Here is an 18,607-nt window from a genome sequence, read left to right as displayed (position 1 = left end):
ACGGCATGAAAGTGCAGTAACAGCTCATTTCTGATGAGGATGATCATCTCAGATGATGGACATGGCTGTACCTTTTGCTGGTCCCTCTCCTGGGAGGGCTTTCGCTTGCTCAGGGCCTGTCTTGTTGCTCAGAGTCTACAGTATCATTCTGATAATCTGCCATCTCTCTCAATGATAAGTAAATATCTGAATGACAATTACCTGCCAAATAAACATTCACAGATTCCTTCCCTCCCCTTTCACCCAGTCTTCTGGTTATCAACACCATTCGTTTGTAACGGAATCCAATTTTTCAGAAATACAACATTCCACTTGTTGCCACTGCATCCCAAAATGTTCTTTAAATTCAATTTCCACAGGCACTTCCCCATGCTGGCCTTCTCCGCTCCAGGTGGAGAACTCGTATTTCCCTCTGTGCTGCCAACTTCACACTCTGGCCTCTGGCCTGCACCTCCCTTGCACCTCCCTCTTGAACTTTCATTTATTAATCAGCTTTTTAAAAATATAGCTTAAATACAACAAAATGCTCATTAAGTATACCTTCCATTGAATTTTGGCACATTTGCACACCCATATAACTACCACTACAGTCAAATTCCATCACTCCATAAATTCTCACATACTTTTACCTCCTCTGTCTTCCCAGGCAATCAATGATCTGGTTTTCTGTCTTCCCAGGGTTTCATATAAATGGAATCATGTACTATAGATAGTCATATATATCTGGCTTCTTTTACTCAGTATAATGTTCTTAAGAGTCATCCATATTGTTGCATTATTAATCCGAATGTGAATTTTTAATAGATATCCCACCTGATCTTCATGTGACATTTCCCCAAATGAACTCCACCTTATTCCTATAAGTTGATGGCTATGCACTTATAAACCGGGGAGTCATCTTGGTCTCCACCTTCTTTACCTGCTAATAACACCAAGCCTGTCAGCACTACCACTAATTTTACCTCCAATATATCTTTTTTTTTCCAATTTTTTTAGTTGCCACCTTTACTTTATTCATTTATTTATATGCAGTGCTGAGAGTTGAACCCAGTGCCTCACACATGCTAGGCAAGCTTTCTACCAATGAATACAACCCCAGCCTTTATCTCCAACATATCTTTTCAAATTTGCCTGTTTCAGTCTCATTGCCTGAACATGCCCCTCTGTGCTGAAATTCTTTTTTTTTTTAATATTTATTTTTAGTTTTTCGGCAGACACAACATCTTTGTTTGTATGTGGTGCTGAGGATCGAACCCGGGCTGCACGCATGCCAGGCGAGCGCGCTACCGCTTGAGCCACATCCCCAGCCCGTGTGCTGAAATTCTTGTAAAAGCCTTTTACCCAAAGTCCCCCAGCTCCCTCCCAGTCCCTTCTCTTCAATTCAGAACCTACTCTACAAATAAACTGTGGTAAATGCAAGTAAAATTAATTCATCCCCTGCCTTTACAGCTTCAGGGGATGAGCTAACCCCTTACTTGGCATTCAAAGTCTACTCTTCCAGCTTCCTCCCCTGTACCAACAACTCTCCTCACAACTCCTGGTCATCCTCAAAACTCTACCTGCAATTCAATGGATCTGAACTATCCCCTGAAGAACTCCTTTCCTGCCTTATGAACTTCTTACACACACTTCTACCCAACTGCCTATTTCACTCTATGGCAATTAATTATCTGACAATGAACATCTTCAGGGTAATTAATTTATTCTTAATTCATGTTTGTCAACAAGTCACCTCAACAAGTTTTTCATTTTAAGCAACAAAATAAGAGAAAAAACTGACACTCTGTTAAGCATATCTGTTCCAAATATCCCAAATCTATTAGAAGGGAAGTACTGAATTTGTTCACAATGATGCCAGTTAACAAGTAAAGTAACATAATGGAAAGTGTCAGCTTACTAGTACAACAGGATGTGCCCACACAGCCTCTCCTGCTCAGTGGTGACATCACCCATTTGAACAATTGCCAAATGCCTTGGAGATGAACTAAAAGAAGTCAAAACACATTAAAAACTATTCACATTTCACCTTCTATCCTCACTTTTTTTTTTCTGTTAACCAACAAGTATTAAATGTTTCTCCAAGAAGTGCAAATACAAGAAAAAGTAAAACCATAATCCTCTAGTACAATTCTCTAAGTTTGGTGATCAATGTTGCAAAGGCACTTTTTTTTTTTTTTTAATCTTTTATTAGAGACAGGGTCTCACTGATTTGCTTAGAGTCTCGCTAAGTTGCTGAGCCTGGCTTTGAACTTGTGATCCTTCTGCCTCAGCCTTCCAAGTCACTGGGATTAAAGGCATGTGCCACTGCGCCTGGCTGCAAAGGCACTCTTTGAGAAGTGGTGCTGGCTGAGCACCTGAAGGGCCTTCAGGTGAGGATGTCAGAGACACTGGAGACTACAGTCAACTTCCCCAGAACCAGTGCTGCTAAGAGAAGACACTGCTCACGTGTAGCAAGTGCCCACATAAAACAGAACCACTTTAGGAAACCTCTATGTATTTCCACTTGCACAAATACAGTCAAAGGCTTTACTTAGAAGACTTTCGCTGTTAGAGAATGTTTCAATGTCCCAAAACAAAGAGATTTTAGTGCCTGCAGGAACTGTAAGAATTATCTATTTGCAGGAATCTGAAATTTGAAGACAGAAGATACACATACTACTGTATTTGAAGATGTTAACAAATGAGTAATGCACTATTTTAAGACTTGTTGTATCTCTCTCAACAAATAGCACTCAATAAAGACACAACTGAACTAATTAAAGAAGCTGTAAACTTGTAGCTGCAAACTGAAAAGGTATTTTCAGATACTGTAGAAAAGAGAACACATCGAGAATTTTAATAGGTACATGTTCTCAATTTACAGAATACTAAAGTATACATATATGTAAAAAATGTTTATTGTTCTATGGCTTCAAAATCTCAAGAAATTACATATAGCTACAGGATCTAGAATCAAAACTGTAAAGCAATCACATCTGCAATAATTTGAGAGAATTAAAGTAGGACATAAGCATCTTTTTAAACTAAATTATAAAACCCTAATGGGAAATAAAAACAAAGGAGAAATAAGAAGATTCCATCTAGAATATCAAATATAGCATTTTCCCAATTAATATGCAGGCTTGACATATGATCAAAAATGTGGTGGGAAGAGCCTCCCAGAAGCAAAGATGGGAAACAGCAGCACAAACTACTGAAGCCAGGAGGTACAGGAAATGAACGGGGCCAGCCACACTGCACGGCAGTAGCAATCCCAAGCAGGACTGCTAGCTGGTTCATCCTTTTTTGGGACCTGAAATTTTTTTTCATCAACTGGAAACTGCTCTCTGCAGCCTGGACTATTTAGAATAAGACAATTTATCAGAAAAATTAAATAGACACAAACACTAAAGGATATTTGCTAGGAAAAACTTATTTGCCTTTTCTTTATAATTTAAATCATAATAAAATTTTTAAATAAATAGGTTTATATATTTGTTCTAACTTTAAAATAAAGCTAAGTATAGCTGGGTATGGTGGTGCATGCCTATAATCCCAGCAGGTCAGGAGGCTGAGGTAGGAGGATCACTAGTTCAAACCAGCCTCAGAAATTCAGTGAGGCCCTAAGCAACTCAGCAAGACCCTGTTTCTAAATAAAATACAAAGGGCTAGGGATGTGGCTCAGTGGTTAAGAGCCCCTGAGTTCAATCCCTGGTACCAATCAATCGATCAATTAATTAAAGCTAAGTCTGATTATCAGTGATATGGAAGATCTGTGTTAAAGCAGAAGAGTTTTTCTTTAATATTAAAAAAACAAAATTTTAATGAATAGGGAGGACATGATAAATACAACATATAAAAATTCCCTATCCTCCTGAAAATATAGATGACAGATTTAAATTACTTTAAAATTTCAAACTAACAACTGAAAAAATCAAAACTAAAACAATGATATATGACTTTATACCCTTTAATTAACAACAACAAAGACTCCACAAGATCCAGAACTTCTAGACTCAAGATGTCTATAGAAAACCTGGTGTGCATTTTACCAATCTTTCCAAAGGAAATATGGAAACATACGACAAAAAATTTAAATCATTTTAAGTTGTTAATCTTATGAATCCCACTTATAAGATTGAATGTTTAAACAAATAATGGCCAAGTGAATACAAAAGTAGATCTTTAATCATACATTACAAATGACAAATTCATCAGCTTTATCAATACAAACAATTCCTGAATTATACAGGTCACTAAGTTTGTAAAGTCTACAAATATAGTTATAAAACACATATATAAAAGGAAGCATATCAACCTAGAGTCTTCCCCAGGAAATGACACCAGTGTTTCTTCATATCTTAAGAACTCTCACTTGCAACTGTATAGCAATACTGTTTTAAATTTAACAGAAGGCCTTTATCTTACGTTTGGCTGGCTGCAAACCTGTCGCTGAGCCCCTTTCTTTAGAAGCCAGCACCCTCACTCAGTCTGGCTCCACAGAGAGCAGACAAGCTGGACAGCAACAGTGAAAAACAATCATCTGAGCTGGAAAGACGGAGCAGCAGTCTGGAACAGAAGACAGCTCTGCACTAAGAGAATGGACTTCATCAAGCACCCATGGCCTACCTTACTTGTGGCTTTTCTTTAAATGCCTAGCTAAGTCTGAGCATGTGTGGCTCAGCACTACACAACTCTGCATCATCTGCACATGAACATACAAATGCACAGGGACCAAGCACAGTTCGCCCTGTCTGAGCTCTTTAAAAGCACATACAGATGCCACCTCTTCCTGGGCTGGGCCCACGAGTGTCTACTCGCCTAGTGGAGCTGCTCCTGCCACTGCCTCCCCATTCATCCTGGGGTACCACAGGTGGCATGGGCACCAAGATGTCCAAGCAAGTGGTCTGTCAGAAGCCAGGAAGACAGTCACGCGGGAGCTGGTACACGGCCTCAGGACTACAGCTGAATGCAAGGCTAAAAGGTTGGCTTTCACAAGTACAGTCAACAAAAAGATCTGCGCTAAAGCCATTACTGCACCCCTGCAGGACACATGTACTGTGGGTCTTGAGCTTCCCATGCTTACAATCAAGGGGGTCCATCTCTTACTTGGAGAATTTTCATCCTTGGGCCTTCTCATCATGTGCCCCTCTCTCCATGCGCACTTTCCAGTGTGGATATATATATAGGTCACCGCTATAGGCCCTTCATATTGACCAAAAGGTTTAAGGAGAGCTTTGGGAAACAGGAATGTTTGAAAGCATGACTCTACAGACAGATGAAGATAAACACAGTATTGAAATGCCATTTGCCTTATACAGCTAAAGCCATGGAAGGCCACAGGGTGAGTTTACCATTATTCCTATACCAGTTGGAGCTGAGTGAGTCAAAAAAACAGGAATTTAGAAAACTCTTCAGTAAATATCTAGCAGATCTTAATAATCTCTTTGTGGTTTCTCTGATTTCTGCCACTAGGATCAAAGGTTGTTACAGTTCCTATGATGAATCCTGGGAGGCGATTTATAGATCCATTGAACATCTAGATAAAATAGGTATGAGTATTATAGAACAATCAGATCGTGTATCTTTTAGCCATTACTTGAAGAAACACCATAATACTATATGTGGAAGGCATCTCATTGGGTTGTTATTAAATGCTACCACAGAGCTCCAGAAGAATGAAATGAATATGAGCTTTTCCTTTTTGAATTATGCCCAGTCAAGCCAGTGTAGTTATGCCTTGAGTTATGTAGCTGGAGCACTCACAGTCCACTGAAGCTGAGTCCTCGGGGATGCCATCTGTACATACTCACACTCTGCCTAAGGTCCCAGCCTATCTTCTTACCAAAATATTGATTCTGGTTGGAGGGGATTCTGAAACCTCAAACGAACAGAACTTTCTTCTCTTCTTTTCTAGTAGGTATAGTCCTTAATTTCAGTTCATTAAAAATATTTATATTGGGCTGGGGTTGTGGCTCAGAGGTAGAGCGCTTGCCTAGCATGCTCGATCCTCAGGACCACATAAAATAAAAAATAAAGATATTGTGTCCATCTATAACTAAAAAATAAAAAATAAATACTAAAAAAATACTTTATAGTTTTGGGCAGTGGAAGGAAGGCTGGTATCAAAAATATTTTGATTATAAAAGGTGACAATATAAGGCCTAGTTGTGACAGAGAGTTTTTTGAAAGTAACTTGTAAAGCATTTACCATATCCTAAATTTATACCCTTTGCAGACTTGTGCATATATATTCTGCTTTCAGAATATTATTGCAAATTGTACACAAACAAAAAAGAGTGAAAGCTTTTTACTAAAGAAATTGCATTTATAAATGATCTGTATCAGAATATAACAAACCTCTAGTTATAGACAATTACTACATCGGCCAAAAATATATTTTAAAATGTTCAACATTGTTAGCAATTAGGGAAATGCAAATCAAAACTGCTCTGAGTTAGAATCTCACTCCAATTAGAATGGCAGCCACCAAGAATACAAACAATAATAAATGCTGAAGATGATGTGGCGAAAAGGAAAACTTTTATACTGTTGGTGGGACTGTATATGAGTAAAACCACTATAGGAATCAATATGGAAGTTCCTCAAAAGACTAGGCAAGAAACCACCATACGACCCAGCTATACCACTCCTCAGTATTTATCCTAAAGGATCAAAGTCAGCATACTACAGTGACACATGCATGCATACCTAATTTAGCAGGACAATTCACAATAAACAAACTATGGAACCAGCCTAGATGTCCACCAATAGATCAACAAGTAAAGAAAATGTAGCACATATACACAATGGAGTTTTATTCAGCCATAAAGAAAAATGAAATTATGTCATTTGCAGGAAAATAGTTAGAACTTGAGATTGTGATGTTAAACAAAATAAACCAAACTCAGAAACTCAAGGGTCCAATATTTTCTCTCATTTGTGTAAGCTAGAAAGGAAAAAGAAAAGAAAGGTCAGGATGGAGGGGGTCTCATGAAAATCAAAGGGCAATCAGTAGAGGAAAAGTACCAGGGAGAGGTCAGAGGAGAGAGAAGGGGAAACACTAAAAAATTATAGTCTAATATTTTTATATTGTGTACATGTATGAATATATAATAACAAATCCCATCATTATATATAGCTATAGTGCATCAATTTTTTAAAAAAGGTAAAAAAGAAAAAAAGCTGGAGAAGTGAAAATATGGCGTTAGGTAAAGTCACTCTGAACAAGTCACCTTAAGGAAGGTAAAATCTAAGTGTCAGGAAGGCAGAACCAGTCAGGGCATACAGTCAACATCATGGCCCTCAGCCCAAAGGCAGGGGCAAGCTTGGTTTGCTTCAGGAGGACTCACCTCAGAGACAAGGGACAGAGAATGAAGTCAGAGGCACAGTGATCCAGAGAGGTCTTGTGGCCATAATTAGGAGTTAAGAGACCAGTGGAGAGGGCTAAGAAAGTCAGAGGGCTTCTGAGGGGATGTCTGGATGCCTCAAAAACATTACTGTGGTCATTATGTAGGATGAAGGAAAGTCAGAAGAGAAGCCAGTGGGCAAGGTCAGTGCACTAACCCAAATGAAGTGGTAAGTGGACCAGGGCTAGGTGCAGAATGGGCAGGTGAAGGGACTAGGAATATGTATATATATTTCATATTTATAATTTTACATACATATGCCTATGGGTCATGGCAACTTTTAAATGAGAAAGGTTTTATTTATATGAAACATGTAAACTTTTATTTTTCAACTAATTATAATGCAATGAAGTAAAAAACTATGCTTAAGATAGAAATCCAGAGGATACCTGGGAATACTTTAATACCCTTAGGATCATATCACTAGTATCAACTGCAGTTCAGGAAAATAAGTATTCCCAATTCACTGAAAGCCATATAAATGGTATTTTATTGAAATGGCTTATTTTAGGAAAAAGTGCAACAAAAAGGTACTTACCAAAAAAAAAAAAAAAAGCCCTGACATTTCTACAATCTAGATTTCAGAAGAAACTACTTTATCTTGCACATCTGATGCAGTGGTGGTCAGATTTTGCATCTAATTTTTGAAAAAACAATATGCACACACATTATAAAAATTGAATGCTAACTTAGCAGATTCCTAAGTCATGAGGAAAGGGTGAACATAAGTTTTGGGGAAGGAAGAAAGGGGAAAAGGGGCTGAAGGCATTTTTCAGCTGAAGTTTAATGTCTAGATTAGTCATAAATCATTAAATACTCTGCCTAAATGGAACTTTACAGTTCAAAATACTGGAATTTTTAGTACTAAAATTAGCCAAGCATAGAACTATAGATCCTTTTTATACCTGATAAGCTAAACAAGAATGACAAGTCACATAATTTTATTAGTATTTTCTCCATGTACCTCAGTTTACTGGCATTTTAATTTTAAAGCAAACTGTTTGTTCCAACAGATAAAAATAAAAACTTACAAGGCTGGTAAGCCTCCATCAGTCTTTTTCTCACTGTCTTATTAGTCAGTTCAGGCTGCTGTAACAAAGTACCACAGACTGAAGAGTTTATAAACAACAAACAAGTCTCTTTCAGTTTTGGAGAGGAACCTCTTTGGGGTTGCAGCTGGCCACCTTCTTGTTTCCTCACATGGTACAGAAAGGATGAAGGAGCTCTCTGGGGCCACTAATCCCATTCATGAAGACTCTACCCTTATGACCCAATTACCTCCGGAAGGCCCCAAGTTCTATCATTACTGAGGTTAGGATTTCCATATATAAATTTGGGGGGCACACAAACACTCAGGCCATAACATTTACAGCCCTTTTCCCAGAATTAATGTGAGTTGTGTTTGGCTCGGTAGGAAACACAAAAAAGGAAATAGCATACCAACAAGTTAAATGGACAAAGTTCAGGGAATCTAAATCATATTACCATCTTGGACCCAGCTTTAATCTTCACTGCATATATATTGTATTAGTAATCTAGAGATAGTAATCTAGAGATAAAGTATACAGGAGCATGTATGCAAGTGATACCCAAATATAATGCCAGTTTACACAAGAGACTTGGGCATCTGTAGATTTGGTATCCAAGGGGTCCTGGATCCAATCTCCTATTCTATAAACATTGAGGGACAACTGTATATGTACATCAAACCATTGTGCTGATGACATCAGATAATTTTGAAGAAGTTTCCTCAAATTTAAGTGTTAACCCCAACACATAATAAAAGCAACAAGTACATACATATATGTCTCTATGTGTATATAAATATATGCATATGTCTATATACACACAATATATGTATATATCTATGTATTTATTTTTAATCCCATTTTCCACTATAGAAGCCTAGCAGTTATAATTTATGTAACTTCTTCTTGGGTCTTGGAATTAAACATTTTCCTAGACATTCATGTAAGAAATAAATTATCCTATTAAATCCTCACAACAACCCTATGTAATTTTGTAAACCTGCTGAATAGTGGACCTTTTAAGGAACCATGGTGAAGAGCATACAGCTAGTGGGTGATAGAACACAGAGTGAATTCAAGATCTCACTCCAAATCCTATGGTCTTTATGCCACGGTGCCTTTTACTCACCCTTTCAAAAGGTCAGAAAACATATATATTAGAGTTTGGATATGAAGTGTCCCCCAAAGATTCTTGTGTTAAAGGCTTAGTTCCCAATGTAGCAATGTTCAGAGGTGGGGACCTGTGGAAGTGCTTGGATCATGAGAACTCAATGACCAAATTAGTGGATTAATCCATTAGTAAACTCATAATCTGATGACATTATGAGATGTGATAGAAAATGCAGGGGGTGGGGACTCAATGGAGGAAGTGTGTCCCTGGAGCATGCACTGGAAACCGCCCCCCCAACCTTTCTTGGCTAACATGAGGTGAGCAATTTTGCTCTGCCACACCCTTCCACCATGATATTCTGCCTCAGTGCAGACCCATTGCAATGGAGCCAGCAGAACATGGACTGAATCTTCTCAAACTGTGAGTCAAAACAAATCTTGCCTTTTTAATTGTTTATGTCAGGTATTTTGTCACTGTTAAAAAACCTGACCAATACAATGGGCAACTGAGCATGCAGTCTTGTGTTTCCATTTTAAGGTATTAAATATAAAATCTAAGACACATTATATAATTAGTTGTGTTATTATTCTAGAAACCTTTCATGCTTAAGCTACCAAGTTGGCTATATAATTAAAGCCTTGAATGGATCAGCAATGTGGGAATATTTTATTATCCTCAAACAACCCTGGCTTATATATAAAACACTAATATTCAGGATTCATATCTAAATGTGTACAAATGAACAAGAAAAGTGAAGATGCGACTCATATTGATCAATACTACAAGTTTTTATAAACTAATCTTTTATTTAAAAGTGCAAAAGATTCTCAGGCATGCTTTTAAAATGGAGCCTTAAAATTCACTCTTTAGTGTCATTTCATCTGTGCCACCTTTCGGGACAGCTCAGCAGTCCCTCAAAGTCTCTAATTCACATAAGTGACAAATCAGAGAAGCAAAATGTACACGTGTTCCTAAAAAAATAATAGACGACAACAAGTATACACTCAGCAAACAAGAAGTGGTGAATGACTGCAGGATCTCAAAGAGCTGCACTAGAGGAAGAATGCCAGGGAACTGTGCCCAACTCCCTGCATGTCCACATACAGAATGGGGCACTAGGGAGAATGTAGGACACTCACTCAAGGAAACTCAGGGAAAATCTTAATACAACTAAAGTAACAGGTGCAGTTATGAGCTTCCCTATAAGTTGTCTACAGTACTGTTCTAGGTTTATTTATTTTGGTGTCTAATACATTATAAAACAATTCTGATAAATATCTTACCCCAAAAGGCATTTTCTCTAGTCGGCAAGTTACCAAGGAGACTGACTGTACATGCCACCAAATAAAATTCCAGATCCTGATTATGCCCTATTGTCCATACAGTGAGTTCAATTCACCTCTCAGGAGCAGACCCACATCAACTAAGCTCACCTGGATTCAATCCTAGGCCTGAGCATGGGGAATCCCACCTATCCAGGATGCTTCCCACCTGCATAAGAGTACTGCCATCAAGATTCACATGAGGAAAAGTAAGGCTATACCTACCGGAAAGAGGAAAAATCTATTCTACTCAAGGCCTACAGGGAAAGCCGTGCTCTTTAGGATGTTCTGTGATCACTCCCTTCCCCAAGGACCCTCCTACATCTGACTTCCAAGCTCACCTGGTCCCTCTCCAGGACTGGCTCTGCCCTTCAAGCTCATCTTCCAGCTTGTGAGCCTCACTGTTCCCCACCAAAGGTGCAGCTCAGTATAACTGGCTCAACGTCTTGACGGTTAAACCAGCTACTGTTACGTGGAAAAGCACGTCACTGAATTCTCCAGAGGACCAGGGATGAAATGGTCACTGTCCAATCTTGGAGCAGTACTTCAGTAGCATAGACTGACTCACAAGGAGCCAACTGGAGCTACGACGTGCACTTCAACAAATTCACTGCATGAGAATGTTCAACCTAAGATTAATTGTAATGTTATGTTCACCAAATTCTGGTGCCTATAAATCTACAGTTTTAAGTGTCAGATTTTTATTATTCTGTTCGTTACACTCCAAAGCATGATTTGTATGAAAGTGCTCCCTACAGGTGCTCCCAAGGCAGCCTGTATCTTCTTTACCATAGTGACCACTCTGTTGTTAGTGCTAGATGAATTCTGTCTTCCTCCACCAGGCTGCAGATTGTAGGAGGGAAGAGGCTATAAGGTATATTATTCCATCCATTCCCTGATCCTAATGCAGAGACTTGATCTCCCCTCTGGAAACCACCATTCCCTTCTCTCAGTCTACCTGCTGGAAGAGGGACAACTCAGGACATCTACCCTGCTCCAGGATGCACATGGATCAGGCCTAGCCAACTGGAGCACTGGCTCCCTGGAAACCGGTCCAGGTTAGGGTAATGATCAACCCCACATGGTAAGAGTCAAGCCCAAGACTTTTACTAAGAAAGAGCAGCCTCAGAGTTAGTCTCTCTCTCAATCTCTCTGAGTGAGAAATAGGAGCCATGTTGAAAGAGCCTGTCTGAGAGTAAAGCCAACAGAAGCAGAGACGGAGAAACACCAGGTCCTGATGGCTCAAACTCGATATCGTCTGGGTGTTTTCAGTTCCATGAGCCAATATGTTCCTTTTATTACTTGCTTATACCAACTGGAGTAGCTTTTCTGTGCTTGCAACCAGATATATCACAATTAATAAAATCTGTGTTTATCATTCATCCCTGTAACCACACCACTTGCCAAGGAGGTAACACACAGAAGCTGAATATTTTTTTCAAATGAATCGAAAGAAAACTTAGGTCAAAATATTTTACATATTGATTTTTCGTTAAAAAAAAAAAGTAATAGTAAAAAAAAAATCACCACAGCTCTTTACTAGGAAAAAAATGTGAAAAGTTAACCTTCTAGGCACAAATCTGTTCCAGAAAAGCCTTCCATTTCCTGTAGTTAGTTATCATAAACCCAAGCAACTTAAATGAATTTCAGAGTAAATGAAAATCCTGGTATTTCATACCAGATTAAGTTATATCTGTGGTGCCCACTGACTGTCATGTGGCAACAGAAATTGTTCTGCACTTTTGATCACTATAAAGAGACAAGGGCTACCTCAAGAAACATACGACTCTGAGAATTTAAAAATTTTAATGGCATCTTTTTTCTTTCTTATTTATTTATTTATTTTTGCATTGTGATTCTTAATACACCATTATACCATAATTTATCATATCTCTGTTTGTATATAAGGTATGTTGACACCAAATTCACATCTTCATACATGTATTTTGTATAATGATGAGGGTCTCCTTTCACCATCCATGCTATTCCCCTTCTCCTTCCCTTTCCCTCCCACCCCTATTCCCTATCTAGAGGTAATCTTCCTCCCTTGCTCTCCCTCCCAACCCCAATTTGAGTCACGCCCCTTTATATCAGAGAAGACATTCGGCATTTGTTTTTTTGGGATTGGCTAACTTCACTTAGCATAATCTTCTCTAATGCCGTCCACTTCCCTGCAAATGCCATGATCTTATTCTTTTTTATTGCTAAGTAATATTCCATTGTGTATAAATGCCACATTTTTTTTTTTAAATCCATGAATCCACTGAAGGACATCTAGCTATTGTGAATTGTGCTGCAATAAACATTGATGTGGCTGTGTCCCTGTAATATGCTGTTTTTAGGTCCTTTGGGTATAGTCCAAGAAGAGGAATAGCTGGGTCAAATGGTGGTTCCATTCCCGGTGTTCAAAGGAATCTCCATATTGCTTTCCAAAGTGGCTGCACCAATTTGCAGTCCCACCAGCAGTGTATGAGTGTACCTTTTTTCCGCATCCTCGCCAACACTTGTTGTTTGTCTTCATAATAGCTGCCACTCTTACTGGAGTGAGACGGTATCTTAGAGTAGTTTTAATTTGCATTTCTCTGATTGCTAGAGATGATGAGCATTTTTTTGTATATTTGTTGACCGATTGTATATCCTCTTCTGAGAATGTCTGTTCAGGCCCTTGGCCCATTTATTGATTGGATTATTTGGGGTTTTTTGGTGCTTATCTTGCTGAGCTCTTTATATACCCTAGAGATTAGAGCTCTATCTGATGTGTGAGGGGTAAAAAACTTGTTCCCAGGATGTAGGCTCCCTATTCACCTTACATATTATTTCTTTTGCTGAGAAAAAACTTTTTAGTTTGAATCCATCCCATTTGTTGATTCTTGGTTTGAATTCTTGTGCTATAGGCGTCTTATTAAGGAAGTTGGGGCCTAGTCCCATGTGATGGAGATTAGGGCCTACTTTTTATTCTATTAGACGCAGAGTCTCTGGTTTAATCCCTAGATCCTTGATCCATTTTGCGTTAACTTTTGTGCATGGTGAGAGACAGGGATTCAATTTCATTTTGTTGCGTATGGATTTCCAGTTTTCCCAGCACCATTTGTTGAAGATGCAATCCTTTCTCCAGTGCATGCTTTTGGCACCTTTGTCTAATATAAGGTAGTTGTAATTTTATGGGTTAGTCTCTGTGTCCTCTATTCTGTACTATTGGTCTACCAGCCTGTTTTGGTGCCAGTACTATGCTGTTTTTGTTACTATTGCTCTGTAGTATAGTTTAAGGACTGGTATAGTGATACCACCTGTTTCACTCTTCCTGCTTAGAATTGCTTTAACTATTCTGGGTCTCTTATTTTTCTAGATGAATTTCATGATTGTTTTTTTCTATTTCTATGAGGAATGCCATTGGGATTTTGATCAGAATTGCATTGAACCTGTGTAGTGCTTTTGGTAGTATGGTCATTTAAATAATATTATTCTGCCTATCCATGAGCAAGGTAGATCTTTCCATCTTCTAAGGTCTTCTTCTATTTCTCTCTTTAGGATTCTATAGTTTTCATTTCACGTCTTTTTTTAGGTTGATTCCCAAGTATTTTTTTTTTTGAGGATATTGTGAATGGGGTAGTTTTCCTCATTTCCTTTTCAGAGAATTTGTCACTGATATGCAGAAATGCTTTTGATTTATGGGTGTTGATTTTATATCCTGCCACTTTGATAAATTTATTTACTAGTTCTAGAAGTTTCTTGGTAGAGTTTTTTGGGTCTTCTAGGTATAGAATCATATCATCAGCAAATAGTGCTAGTTTAAATTCTTCTTTTCCTATAGTTATTCCTTTAATTACTTTCGCCTAATTGTTCTGGCCAGTGTTACAAGAACTATGTTGAATAGAAGTGGTGATAGAGGGCATCCCTGTCTTGTTCCAGATTTTAGAGGGAATGCCTTCAGTTTTTCTCCATTTAGAATGATGCTGGCCTGAGGCTTAGTGTAGACAGCTTTTACAACGTTGAGATAAGTTCCTGTTATCCCTAGTTTTTCTAGTGTTTTGAACATAAAGGGGTGCTATATTTTGTCAAATGCTTTTTCTGCATCTATCGAGATGATCATATGGTTCTTATCTTTAAGTCTATTGATGTGATGAATTACACTTATTGATTTCTGTATGTTGAACCAACCTTGCATCCTGGGGATGAATCCCATTTGATCATGGTGCACGATCTTTTTGATATGTTTTTGTATCCGATTTGCCAGAATTTTATTGAGGATTTTTGCATCTATATTCATTAAAGATATTGGTCTGAAATTTTTTTCTGAGGTGTCTTTGTCTGGTTTTGTAATCAGGGTGATACTGGCCTCGTAGAATGAATTTGGAAGCACTCACTCTTTTTCTATTTCCTGAAGACTGTAGAGTATTGGAATTAGTTCTTCTTTAAAGGTCTTGTAAAACTTGGCTGTATATCCATCCGGTCCTGGGCTTTTCTTGGTTGGTAATCTTTTGATGGCTTCTTCTATGACTCAAGGAAATTATTGATGCCTTCACTATCTTCTATTTTATTAGAGTATAAGGTTTCAAAATAATTTTTACTTACCTTCTGTATTTCTGTAATGTCTGTTGTAATATTGTCTTTTTCATCCCGTATGCTAGTAATTTGGGTTCTCTCTCTTCCTTCTCTTCGTTAGCATGGCTAAAGGTCTGTCAATCTTATTTATTTTTTCAAAGAACCAACTTTTAGTTGACAAAAATTTTTTCAATTGTTTCGATTTCATTGATTTCAGCTCTGATTTTAATTATTTCTTTCCTTCTACTGCATTTGCTGCTGATTTGTTCTTTTTCTAGGGCTTTGAAATGTAGTGTGAGGACATTTATTTGTTGGCTTTTTCATCTTTTAAGGAATGAACTCCAGCAATGAATTTTTTCCTCTTAGTACTGCTTTCATAGTGTCCCAGAGATTTCGATATGTTGTGTCTGTGTTTTCATTTATCTCTGAGAATTTTTTAATTTCCTCCTTGATGTCTTCTGTAACCCATTGTTCATTCAGTAGCATATTGTTCATTCTCCATGTGATGTAGGAATTTTTCTTCCTTATTTTATCATTGATTTCCAATTTCATTCCATTATGATCAGATAAAATACATGGTAGTATCTCTACTCCTTTGTATTTGCTAAGAGTTGCCCTGTGACATAATATATGGTCTATTTTTGAGAAGGATTAAATGGCTCCTTTTTTCTACACACAAAAAATAAGACAGCTTCAAAACCCTTCCAGCCTGTAAGCCTCACTACTCCCCAAGGAGCTGGAACAAAACACAAGTCTCCTCCTACTGGTCTGGTCCCCTGTCCATCGCCAAGTCCCTGCTCCTATAGAGCTTATAGTCAAATAGAAATGACAAAGCGTCAAATACTCTCATTACCAATCAATCGGTCTGATGAATTCTTAAAATTAAGAATATTCAAAAAGAAATTTGTATACAGACGTGAACATTTGATTTTTTTAAAAAGACTCAAAAGAGCAGTTTAGGAACTATATACTAAAAGTAGGAAATAAAAGTAACTAGGAGAAAGACCACCTCATTTTAATTTTTTTAAAATTTTATTTATTTATTAGCATGTGGTGCTGAGGATTGAACCCAGTGCCTCACATGTGCCAGGTGAGCGTTCTGCCACTGAGCCATGACCCCAGCGCAAGACCACTTCATTTTTAAGATTAAGAAAACTAAAGGTCAAAAAGTAGCTGATTGAAGGCCACTGACCTACTGACTCTGGGAGTCTCCTCCTACTGGTCTGGTCCCCTGTCCATCAATGCACACTAGCTCAGACATGATTCCTGTCTTCATTTTGCACTGTCTATCATTTCAAAAAGCAAGTGAATCCCTCAATATTATTTTCAACTTTTCAACTGCAGAAAAGAACCTGCTTTCTTCCAGCCTCTGGATAGGGTGAGCTCATTTACAAAGGAGGGCCTCTCACACAAATCTTCAACAGCAGAAAGGTATTTGAGGAACTAGTTCTCATCCCTGCACCCATGTCACACACAGATGTCTTCACTATCTCCTCAATTTGAGTCAGGAAGAAAAGTCTAAATTTTATAGCCTGTAACATCATTTCAATAACTTCAGCCCTGCAATCAAATGGACAGAATTCTAAAACACTAATGAAACTTGGACTCAGAGCAAAACAATGAAATCAGGAAGAAATCATCTTAAACAAAATGATCCACTTAATAGACAAGAATCTCCAAAGGGGGATTAGTACTAGGGACTAACTCAAAATAGATCAAGAAATCAAAGGGTTAAAAAAAAAAAGGATTTATAGTCCCAATTTTAACTATAATTCTAACTTTACCAGAATGGTAGTCTCTCTGTTCTTTAGTTTAATCTATTTCTAGAAGGTGCTTTAAAACAAATTGCCTGGCATATCTAAGAGTGCTTAATTAGTATTTGTCTTGTTGTAAGAAGCCATGGATGAAAGAGTCTGTAACAACTATCAGGTACATGTTGCTTTTCTTACCAGCAGCATTCTTTCATGAACCTTTTCCTGAGTTAGAAGAACTATGGGTAAATTCCTCTATAACCTACATGTAGGAAAAGACTTTCTAATTATGACTTGAAGTCTACCTGAAATTTGTGTTTGGTGGGGCGATACTGGGAATCAAACCCAGGATCTCAAGCATGCTAGACAAGCACCCTACTGCTGAAGTATATTATTTTAGAGAGAGAGAGACAGACAGACACGGGGTCTTGTTAAGTTGCCTAGCATAGCCCTGAACTTGTGATCCTCCTGCCTCAGCCTCCCAAGTAGCTGGAATTACCTGTGTGCCACCACACTCACCAATGAGTGACAAATTTGACATCAAACTTTTTAAAAAATAAAACTTTTGCATGGCAAAAATTCAATAAGCAAAATAAAAAATTCATTAGGAGAAAATATTTGTAATATATGTCAAAGATAAAGGACTATTGTCCCCCAAATACAAAGAATTTTTAAAATGTAGGAAGAATAGGGTGCTGAGGTTGTAGAATGTGTGCTTAGCAGGTGGGAGTTCCTGGGCTCAATCCTCAGAACCCAAATTAATTTTATTAACCAATTAAATTTAAATTTGAAGAAGGTAAAATGACCAAAATTCCTAAATAAAAATAGATAAAAGACGTGATAACTCGTAAGAGAAAAAATGGCCCTTAAATGTTTGAAAAGATGTTCAACTTTACTCATAATAAGAAACACCCAAATTAAAACCACATTGAGGTGCCATAGATTAGCAAAAACTTTAAAGCTTGATGATACACTCTGTTGATGAGGCTGTGGGAGGAAAATGTATTCTCACACATTGCTGGTGGGAATGCAAAATGGCTCATCATTATGGAAGGGAGTTTGGCAATAGCTAGCTAAACTACATATTTCTTCACATTTCAGTGCACCAAACTCAGTTTGAAGCATTTGCCCTGAAGATACATATCCAACACACATACAGGTTATTCACTGCAACATTATTTGTAACTGTGAAATACTGGAAACTCCCTAAATATTCCGACTTGGGAGACTGGTTGAATAAAGGGTGGTACATAAACACAATGGAATACCAAGAACTACGAAAAAGAATGAGGAAGGTTATGTGAGCTGACATGGAGCAACTGCCAGATGTTAAGTGAAAAAAGCAAAGCACAAAACAAGCACATACAGTAAGCTCTCTTTGCCAGTGAAAGAAAAGGAAATATAAAAAATAAACACACACACACACACACACATTTATTGGCCTATTTTTACTGAAAGTAACAAA

The 18,607-nt window shown here is 37.9% G+C and overlaps 1 protein-coding gene and 1 pseudogene across 3 annotated transcripts in view; one reads left to right on the top strand and one right to left on the bottom strand.

The window, feature by feature from the left end:
• The window catches only part of Tulp4 (TUB like protein 4), a 221,600-nt gene that overhangs the window by 121,439 nt on the left and 81,554 nt on the right, over positions 1–18,607 (bottom strand). The window lies entirely within an intron of this gene.
• On the top strand, positions 5,028–5,755 carry LOC124100940 (protein MEMO1-like; annotated as a pseudogene).

Source organism: Marmota monax, unplaced genomic scaffold (genome assembly GCF_021218885.2).
Source record: "Marmota monax isolate L192 unplaced genomic scaffold, Marmota_monax_Labrador192_F-V1.1 WCK01_AAM20220418_F8-fsc00164, whole genome shotgun sequence".
NCBI classification, from domain to species: Eukaryota; Metazoa; Chordata; class Mammalia; order Rodentia; family Sciuridae; genus Marmota; species Marmota monax.
This window is presented reverse-complemented; position numbering and strand designations above follow the sequence as displayed.